Raw genomic sequence first — 9,341 nt, 5'->3', positions numbered from 1 at the left:
CATGACTCTCGTGTAGTGAAAGTTAACATTTAACATTTTCTCTTTTTTTTTTTTAAGTAGGACTTTTTTTTTTAATATCTATTTATTTATTTATTTGGCTGTGCCAGGTCTTAGTTGCGGCATGTGGGATTTTCGTTGCCGCGTGTGGGATCTTTTAATGTGCACCAGATGTGCTTGACTTGCGGCCTTGATATAACCTTTTCTCTCTGCCTGATATATCCTGTATCACACCCACAGTCTTTTGGCTGAATCCTCGTCTTCCCTCAAGTTTGTTCAAATCACACCTTTTCCAGGAAACAGTACCTGAGGCTCTCACATTGAGTTAGATGCCCATTTGATGTATAACTAGATTGCAGCAGTGTTCTCAAACTCCTCTTCAAGCCGCCTCCCCTAAACCCAATTCTATAAAATATTAGTGAATAATGCTAGATTAACTGGGGATTTCATAGGAGAGACAGAAGAGATGGTATTTGCTGCATAAACCATTCCAAAACAACTTACACTGTTCGATCCTATCAATTCTAAAATGCATATAATATGACCTACCTCCTCGCATTGTTGGGGACCTAAGATATCTTCATAGAGTATTCAGCACCATACCTGGCACATAAACTCAGTGAAAGAAATCCCTTTACACACTTTGCTGCTTCTCTTCCTTAATGTCTCCTCCTACCTTCTACCACCAACAGGTCTGGTCTCTGCCTCCTGTCTCACCTCCCATCTCCACCAATACCTCTCCTGTATTACAGAGAGCAATTCCACTCTGCTCCAAACTGCCTGCTGTATTAGCCCCAGAGCTCAACAAGAGACGCTGCAGTTTACAGAACCCACCTAATTAGAAGTCCGTCTGGCAACCATTGACTGTTGCTGGGAAGTGTCTTTTGAGCTTCCCCTTCCACATCAAGTGGTTTACCAGAGTATTGCTTCCAAGTGCATGTTGTAAGCTACCCAGAGGGATTGTCATACCAGCTTCTAAAAGGATAAACAGCATCTTTGCGTTAATCCTCATGAGTTCTCATGGTGTCCTAGGCTAATAAGACTGCCTGTTTACTTGTCTATGCTCCCAACTGGCCCATAACTCTCTTGACAGCAGGGACTGTCCTTGTTTTTCATTAGCTTCTTAGAGCTCTACACAGAGTAGATGATCTATAAATAGTTCTGAATGAATAAATTTTGTCCTCCAATCACAATGGCATGTAGGGTGACATACTTTCATCATCTTTTTATTTATTAAAAACCTGAGACTCAGAAAGTTAAAGAAATGTGCACAAAGTTACAGAGCTAATAAAACAGCAGCGTCAAAATCAGAACTCACAATAAGTCCCAGGAAACTTGTTTGGTGAACTTTAGTCCTTTTTCTTTGGTGGGACAACGTGAATTATTTTCCTGTAGTGATGATTCTAATTTTAATGAAGTAGTACTGGCAAAGCAATATATTTCTTTAAAGAAAGTTATTGTTTGAACATACGTGAGAACATAAGAAATTATCCTTACTCTTTTATTCAGTCACTATACATTGCTGACAGAGCTGATGTGAACAAATTCATGGTATGTAGTTTCAAGACAGACACTGATAGGGACTTCCCTGGTGGTGCAGTGGTTAAGAATCCACCTGCCAATGCAGGGGACACGGGTTTGAGCCCTGGTCCAGGAAGATCCCACATGCCACAGAGCAACTAAGCCCGTGGGCCACAACTACTGAGCCTGTGCTCTGGAGCCCGTGAGCCACAACTACTGAGCCTTAGTGCCACAACTACTGAAGCACATGCGCCTGGAGCCCGTGCTCTGCAACAAGAGACGCCACTGCAATGAGAAGCCCATGCACTGCAACGAAGAGTAGCCCCCTCTCACTGCAACTAGAGAAAGCCCACGCACAGCAGCGAAGACCCAACGCAGCCAAAGATCAATAATAAATAAATAAATAAATTTATTTTAAAAAGATAGACACTGATACAAGGGCACAGTTTCTGAAGTCTGCATATATATCTTGGAGAATAACAAGTTTATAAAGTCCAATATTCTATTTTTTATTATTGAAGCTTCTCAAAATGTTCAATTCATTAATTTTTCAAGGTGTTGATTCAATATGGTGACACAATCCTAGTATCAGGGTGGGTTTCTTACAAATATATTTTAGCTGAAGGTGGTAATGATACAATATTGCATTATAGAACTAAGAGATGGTTTCTGTGTGTAGATATGTGTGTGTGGATGCATGTGTGTGTGTATGTGTAAATGCGTGTGTGACTTTGTATGTGATGTATGCATGAAGATACGTTGCTTATTGTGTTTAAGTCAAAAAATTTCCAGATTTATAATAAACTGTGCTGTTGTGGTACTTATGTACATTCCAAGGAACATTTAAGACATATGTTTCTGATTTGCTTAATCTTAATTCATCAAAACATTATTTAGTAAAAGCTGTTCCAATTTCAAACTGCTTTTAAGATCCATTTTGGGTTTTTATTCTCTCAAGAAAGTTTTCTAAGAGCAAAGAAAATTCAAAAAGTTTAGTCTGAAATGTGGTAGCCACAAAGCTCTTAGCAGTTCTAATTTGGAACAAATTCCTTTTCTTCCCTATAAAATATAACACTAAGTCAAAACTCTCCAGCATGGCATACAAGGCCCTTTATAATGTGCATCCTATTTCTCTATTTTTCCTTTTTACCATACCCATCTATTCCCTTAGTTCTTACCCACAGCGCCACCCAAACCAAGACAATCACCATGTGTGTAATAATAGAAAATATATACATATTAGTCTCTGCTCCCAGTTCCTGGCATAGAACTCCTGAAACCCTCGTAATTTCCTGAGTAATAGGAGTGTCTTTTGTTCTAATGAGGTGACTCTCATGGGCCCTTGAATGGCTCCTGAATGAGGGGTGGGGTGATCACCAGGAAGACCAAGCTATGATTAGAAGCTTGAAATTTTCAGCCCTGCCCCCCATTTTCTCAAAAAGGGAGAAGGGTCAGAAATGGAATTGGTTGATCATGCCTCCGTGATGAAGCCTCCATAAAAATCTCAATAGTATGGGGTTCGGACAGCTTACAGGTAGGTGAACACATTCATGTACCTGGAAGGTATGCACCCCAACTTCACACGCACCTGCTCTCAGGAACCTCCCGGACCTCACCCTATGTATCTCTTCATCTGGCTGTTTATCTGTGTCCTTTACCACATCCTGTAATAAACTGGTAAATACAAGTAAGTGTTTCCCTGAGTTCTGTGAGCCAATCTAGCAAATTAATCAAACCCGAGGATGGGGTTATGGAAACCTTAGATTTGTAGCCGGGTTGGACAGAAGTTGTGGGTAACCTGGTGCATGGTCATGCCACCACTCAAGATGGCTGTTCTCGGGCTTCCCTGGTGGCGCAGTGGTTGAGAATCTGCCTGCCAATGCAGGGGACACGGGTTCGAGCCCTGGTCTGGGAGGATCCCACATGCCGCGGAGCAACTGGGCCCGTGAGCCACAACTACTGAGCCTGCGCGTCTGGAGCCTGTGCTCCGCAACAAGAGAGGCCGCGATAGTGAGAGGCCCCCGCTTGCCACAACTAGAGAAAGCCCTCGCACAGAAACGAAGACCCAACACAGCCAAAAATTAAAAAAAAAAAAAAAAAAAAAGATGGCTGTTCTCTTGCTCTCTGTGCATCCCCTGCTCGAACAGGCCCTGCTTCACTCACATGACTATCCAATCCTCTTAATTATAGGGCTGAATTAGCCCCTGGTAACTGATGAGCCCACCTGACATCAATCCCCCCGTAAATGGTCACCTCCTTCTCCCTCGAGTAGTGAAGACCGCTGCTCAATTTACAGATTATCAATCACAGCTATTACTCGATTCACAATGTGAAGACCACATTACCACCTGGTTATTTTTCAGATGGCATGAGAGAATTACTGCCAATTTACCGAATAAGGGAGATGATTCTGAACAGCAGAGGTTTGCACTCTATGTGGCCATAAATCAAGATGATATGTGGCTACAACAGCTATCTGGGTATGATGGAAAGCAGACTGTGACCGTAGAAAGTGGCCAACTTCTGCCCAGAGGTTGTATGTGCCTGGATATCAGCCTGGGAAGACAGAAACTCTCTAACTGAATAATTAACTGAATAATGACTCTAATGGAACACAATCCCCTTCAATAATGCTGACGATGAGCTTATTACCCCCTCACCCAGGAAAGACTATTGGACATTCTAGTCACCAGTGGATCTTCTGTCTTTAAAGGTCAGTTACCAGGTTTGGTAGAAATCAAGGTAAATAAATGAGTTTGTGTGTAAACTATGATGAACACTAAATGTAGCAGGACATACGACTCGATGGTGAGGCCTTCAGTAATATTCTCTAATGAACCAACTATAATAGATAACAAGAGGATTATCGTCCCTTGTGCCAGGGAGGTGCAAGGTATTGGAATCGGACAGATAAAGAAACAATATGACACCCCTATGGAAGTAGATAGATAGTATTATATAATTAAACCTGGAACGTGATGTGCATAAAACCTTTATTCCAATATCTGGGATATGGTCTGTCCACAAACCGGATGTGACATAGAATTCACTGAACCATGGCTGTCTCTAGTTACCACCCAGTGAATGAGGATGTGTGGTATATGAAAAAGATCTTCTCTGTTGAGAAGGAATGGAGACTCATAGCGTAATTTAAACTATGATATGCTTGATGTGTCATTTATTATTTTAATCTCTGCCACAGCTGTATGGTGGACAAAGAATTTTTATTTCATTGGTAGAATTAAATGAATATCAGACTTATGTAAACAGTGACCACCATGAAAAGAAAATATTATTCAGATTAAAATCTACCACTTACTAACACTTATAGAAAAATTTGAGAAAAGTTTCTTTACATGTTCTCTGCAAAATGGCTCTTCAATGGCTTTTAGAAACCGCAAAAAAGAAGCTTTAGCTCTCATGTTATAATAATTTATTATAAAATGATATTAAGCCTGAGCTATTGGTCAACCAGAAAAGAATAATTAGGATGTGCCGAATGGAGAAAGGTTTGGAGTAATACTCTTCTCTCTACCTAACGGTTCTCAAAATAATGGTTATAAAATAGGATGAAATTTTTCCTAGACCAACCTTTCAGATTCTATGGGAATTTTTAATATTCAAATTATATTTAGCATTGATATACTTATTCATTTAAGTAGTCTAATAGTTTGGCTGATATGTTTACAAAATCTTCTTTTACTAACTTTTTCTCTTCATCATGTGAACTCAATCTGAGACTTGAAGAAAGACTATTTCTGATTTAGATAAAGGAGATCACAGTTTCAAACTACAGTGATATTATTTCTTCTTTAAAACATAGAATTCAGAAGTGCTTTCTCAAAATTTCATGTATAATGGTACAGATTTCTTTGCCCACATATTTTCTACTAAATTAAGTATAAGATGGTGGTACTTTTTTTTAAGTGATCCTCATCACAGAAACCAATTTTAGTTAAAAATCTTACTGAAATGAAGTCCCCCAAGTTATTCTATATTCTTTTTATTAAGATGTCCACTACACTTAGATTTTTGGACTTTTAGGAAAGCTATAAAGAAAACGTGGTACCTCTAAAATAATGAAATTCATGAATATTTCTTCCAAGAACGTGAGGCAGAACTAATGCTCTCTTAAATGATATAAAGAAAATAGTATCAATTATAGGGGACATGCTTCTATATTTTGTGCTTTTATAGGGACAAACCATATCATGGGGCATAATGTTACAATTTGAACCCTTGAAGAATTGTTCTGATTCCTTCCCTTTTTTCCCAAACCTTGTGATAATGGAATGGGATTTGGATTTATAGTTTTCAAATACTTTTATATAATGATTTATTAACCTTTAGTGAAAATTCAATATATATTGACTAATGGTTATAGGAGACTTTTACTCATTAATAAGGTTTTTTAAAAGTACTAGACTGAATATATTAATCAATAGCATCATCAGAGAAATTGTTCCAAAATAGACATGTTATTATCACCAATGTAGTCTAAGTTTTAGTTCTTGCTACATTTAAAGCAACTATTGGTATTTAGTTTTGTATAAAAAGGAACCACGTATTTATATCTGGTGGTATTTAAGATTTCAAACTCTATGGGATATCCCAATCTACTGTCTCCTATTTCAATAACTAACCCACATTTCTGTAAATTAGAAATTTAAATTAAATATGTTGCACAACATCAGGGATAAATGGGAAGAACGACCCCAACCATGGGAATTTCCTCTGGACACTGTGAAATCATTATATTGCTTCCTTTCTACCTATGGTGACAATGTAGGAAGAAAAGTCCTGCCTAAGAATTTGATTGAAGCTAAAGAAAATTTTATTTCAAAGCTTCGTCCAATTGTTTGTCTAAGGGTGATGATATAACTATCCCTTGGAAAGTTACAAAAATAGGACTGATCTCTTCAGCATTGGTACGCACTGGCCATGGCCTAGATGACAAACTTTTCCTGTAAGAGGCTAGATAGCAAGTAATTTAAGCTTCTCAAGCCATATGGTCTCTGTCGTGACTACTCATCCCTGCCATTGCAGTGCAAAAGCAGCCAGAAACAAATAGGTGTGGCTGTGTCCCAATAAAACTTTATGTGTCCATAAACTTTATTTACAAAGACAGGTGGCGGGTCAGATTTGGCCTGTGGGCCATAGCTTACCAAAGACTTGTCTAGAAATAAGAAGATAAAGAAAGGAGAATTGAAACAGTTCCTCCATGTAAAGTTTATCTCCACTGTGGATCCAGGAACTTTTAGGAGATTATAGTGTCATTATTATGAGTATTATCGCCGAGAATTTTTTGTTTTACCTTAGGAGGTGTGTGTGTGTGTGTGTGTGTGAGAGAGAGAGAGAGAGAGAGAAAGGTGGAGGTGGGGTAAAGATATCAAGTAAGGGAGTTGAATAAAGGCATGGTTGAGAGAAGTGTGGGCAGATTTGAGCGATCATAAGGAGATGTTAATGTACACATAGACTAGGAACAACAGAAAGCCATTTTCCCTGTACTAGGGGAAGACATGGTCTGCAGGAGCCTAATCAGACCTAGAACTCTGAAAGAGGGGTACCTTACATGGTGTGTGACCACTGAACAACACAGGCACTTCCAGAATTAGGGAGAAACAGGGAACAAGAAATGCCCTGACTGCTGTCTCTCTGTGACCTGGATCTCTTGCTGGTTCCTCCCATTGGCTGACACCAATTGGAAGCAGAGGGCCAGGGAACCCAGGTGATGCAGTCCCTAAGATCAGTTTCCCGTGCCACACAGGAAGAAAGAAAAGGCAGAAAGTAAGTTGAGGAGTATGAGAGTAGCTCAGTATTATTTCCAGGAATCACCACGGATGACTAGAGCATTGCAAGATAAAGAGGAAGCATTATTTTTAACAGTTTATTGAGGTATGATTAAAATGCAATAAGCTGTGCTTAAAGTGTATGCTTTGGTGAGTTTTGGCACACACGTACATTCAGAAAACCAACACCACCATCAAGATACCGAACATATTCATTATCCTTGTGTGCTTTTGTAATCCCCTTCTCTTTCCATCTCTCTCCCCCAGAAAACCACTGATCTCTCTGCTTTCTAAGACTAAAGACTGGTTTACATTTTCTAGAATTTTATATAAATGGAATCACATAGTACATACTCTTATTCATTTGGCTTTTTATACTGAGTGTAATTATTTTGACCCTCATGCAGGTTCTTGTGTATAGAAATAGTTCATTCATTTTTATTGCTGAGAAGTTTTCCTTTATAAGGAGTGGAATTGTTTATCCATTCACCTGATGATGAATAGTTGGATTGTTTCTGGGTTTTGGCTATTACAAATAAAGCTGCTATGAATATTTGTGTGAAAGTTTTTGTAGGGACATATGAAGAGTGAGTTGAATGGTGGTCACCAAAAGATATGTGCAAGTCCTAATCCCTGAAACCTGTGAATGTGATCTTGTTTGGATATAGATTTTTTTGGAGATGTAATTAAGGATTTTGAGATGAGATCATCTTGTATTTAGGATTTATGGGACAGATCTGACACACAAAGACACAGAAGGAAAGGCCATGTGAAGGCAGAGTCCGAGATTGGAGTAATGCATCTACAAGCCAAGGAATGCCAAGAATTATTGCAGCCATCAGCTGCTAGGAGAGAAGCATGGAACAGATTCTTTCTTACAGCCCTCAGAAGCAATTTTGTTGACACCTTGATCTTGGACTTCTAGCCTCCAAACTGTGAAAATAAATTTCTGTTAAGTCACCACTCTTGTGGTAGTTTGTTAGAGCAGCCTTCTATATATAGAAGGTTAATATAATATGCTTTCATTACTTTGGGGTAAATACCTAGGAGTGAAATGAATGGATCATATGGTAGGTGTATTCTTAACTATCCAAGAAATTGCCCAACTGTTTTTTACAAAGTGGTACCATTTTACACTTTCATCAGCATTGTGTGAGGGTTCTAGCTGTTCCACATTTTTGCCAACATGTAGTATGGTCAGTTTATAAAATTTCAGCCAGTCTGTTCTGGGTATAGAGAAAACTAATTGAGGTTTTAATTTCCATTTTTTAATGATTAATGTTGCGAAGCATCTTTTCCTTTGCTTATTTTGCCTACTGTATATTTTCTTCATTAAAGTATGTTATTAAATTTTTTGCACATATTTTATTGATTATTTGTTTTCTTATTATTGATTTTTGGGGTTCTTTATATATTCTGATTAAAAGTCCTTTATCAGCTCTATGACTTGCAATGGGTTCTCCCAATCTACAGTTTGTCTTTTCATTGTCTTAAAAGTATATTTCAAATTTCAGAAGTTTTTAATTTTGATGAAGTTTATCAACTTTTACCTTATGGATAGTGCTTTTGGTGTTGTATTTAGGAATCTTTGCCTAAATGGAGGTCACAAATTTTTCTCCTATGTTTTCTTCTAAAAGTTTTATATTTTTAGTTATATTTAGGTGTAGTCAATTTTCAGTTATTTTTTTGTATAAACTGTGAATTCTGGATCAAATATCTTTTTTAAAGTATCAAATTGCTTAGTAAAATTTGTTGAAAAAATGATTTTTTTAAACTGAATTACCCTTGCACCATTATTGAAATCTTTGGTTCTATTTTTGGACTCTATTCTGTTCCGTTGAATCAATTGTCTATCTTTACACAAATACCACATGATCTTGATTTCTATAGTTTTTAAATCAGTCCTAAAGTCAGGTAGTAGAACTTTGTTCTACTTTTTAAAAGTAATTTTCGCTATTCTAGGACTTTGTATATCAATATGAATTTTAGAATCAGCTTGTCAATTTTTACTTAAAAAGTGTGCTGGAATTTTTT

The sequence above is a fragment of the Eschrichtius robustus genome, chromosome 3 (genome assembly GCF_028021215.1).
Source record: "Eschrichtius robustus isolate mEscRob2 chromosome 3, mEscRob2.pri, whole genome shotgun sequence".
NCBI lineage: Eukaryota > Metazoa > Chordata > Mammalia > Artiodactyla > Eschrichtiidae > Eschrichtius > Eschrichtius robustus.
Note: the sequence above shows the minus strand (reverse complement) of the source record.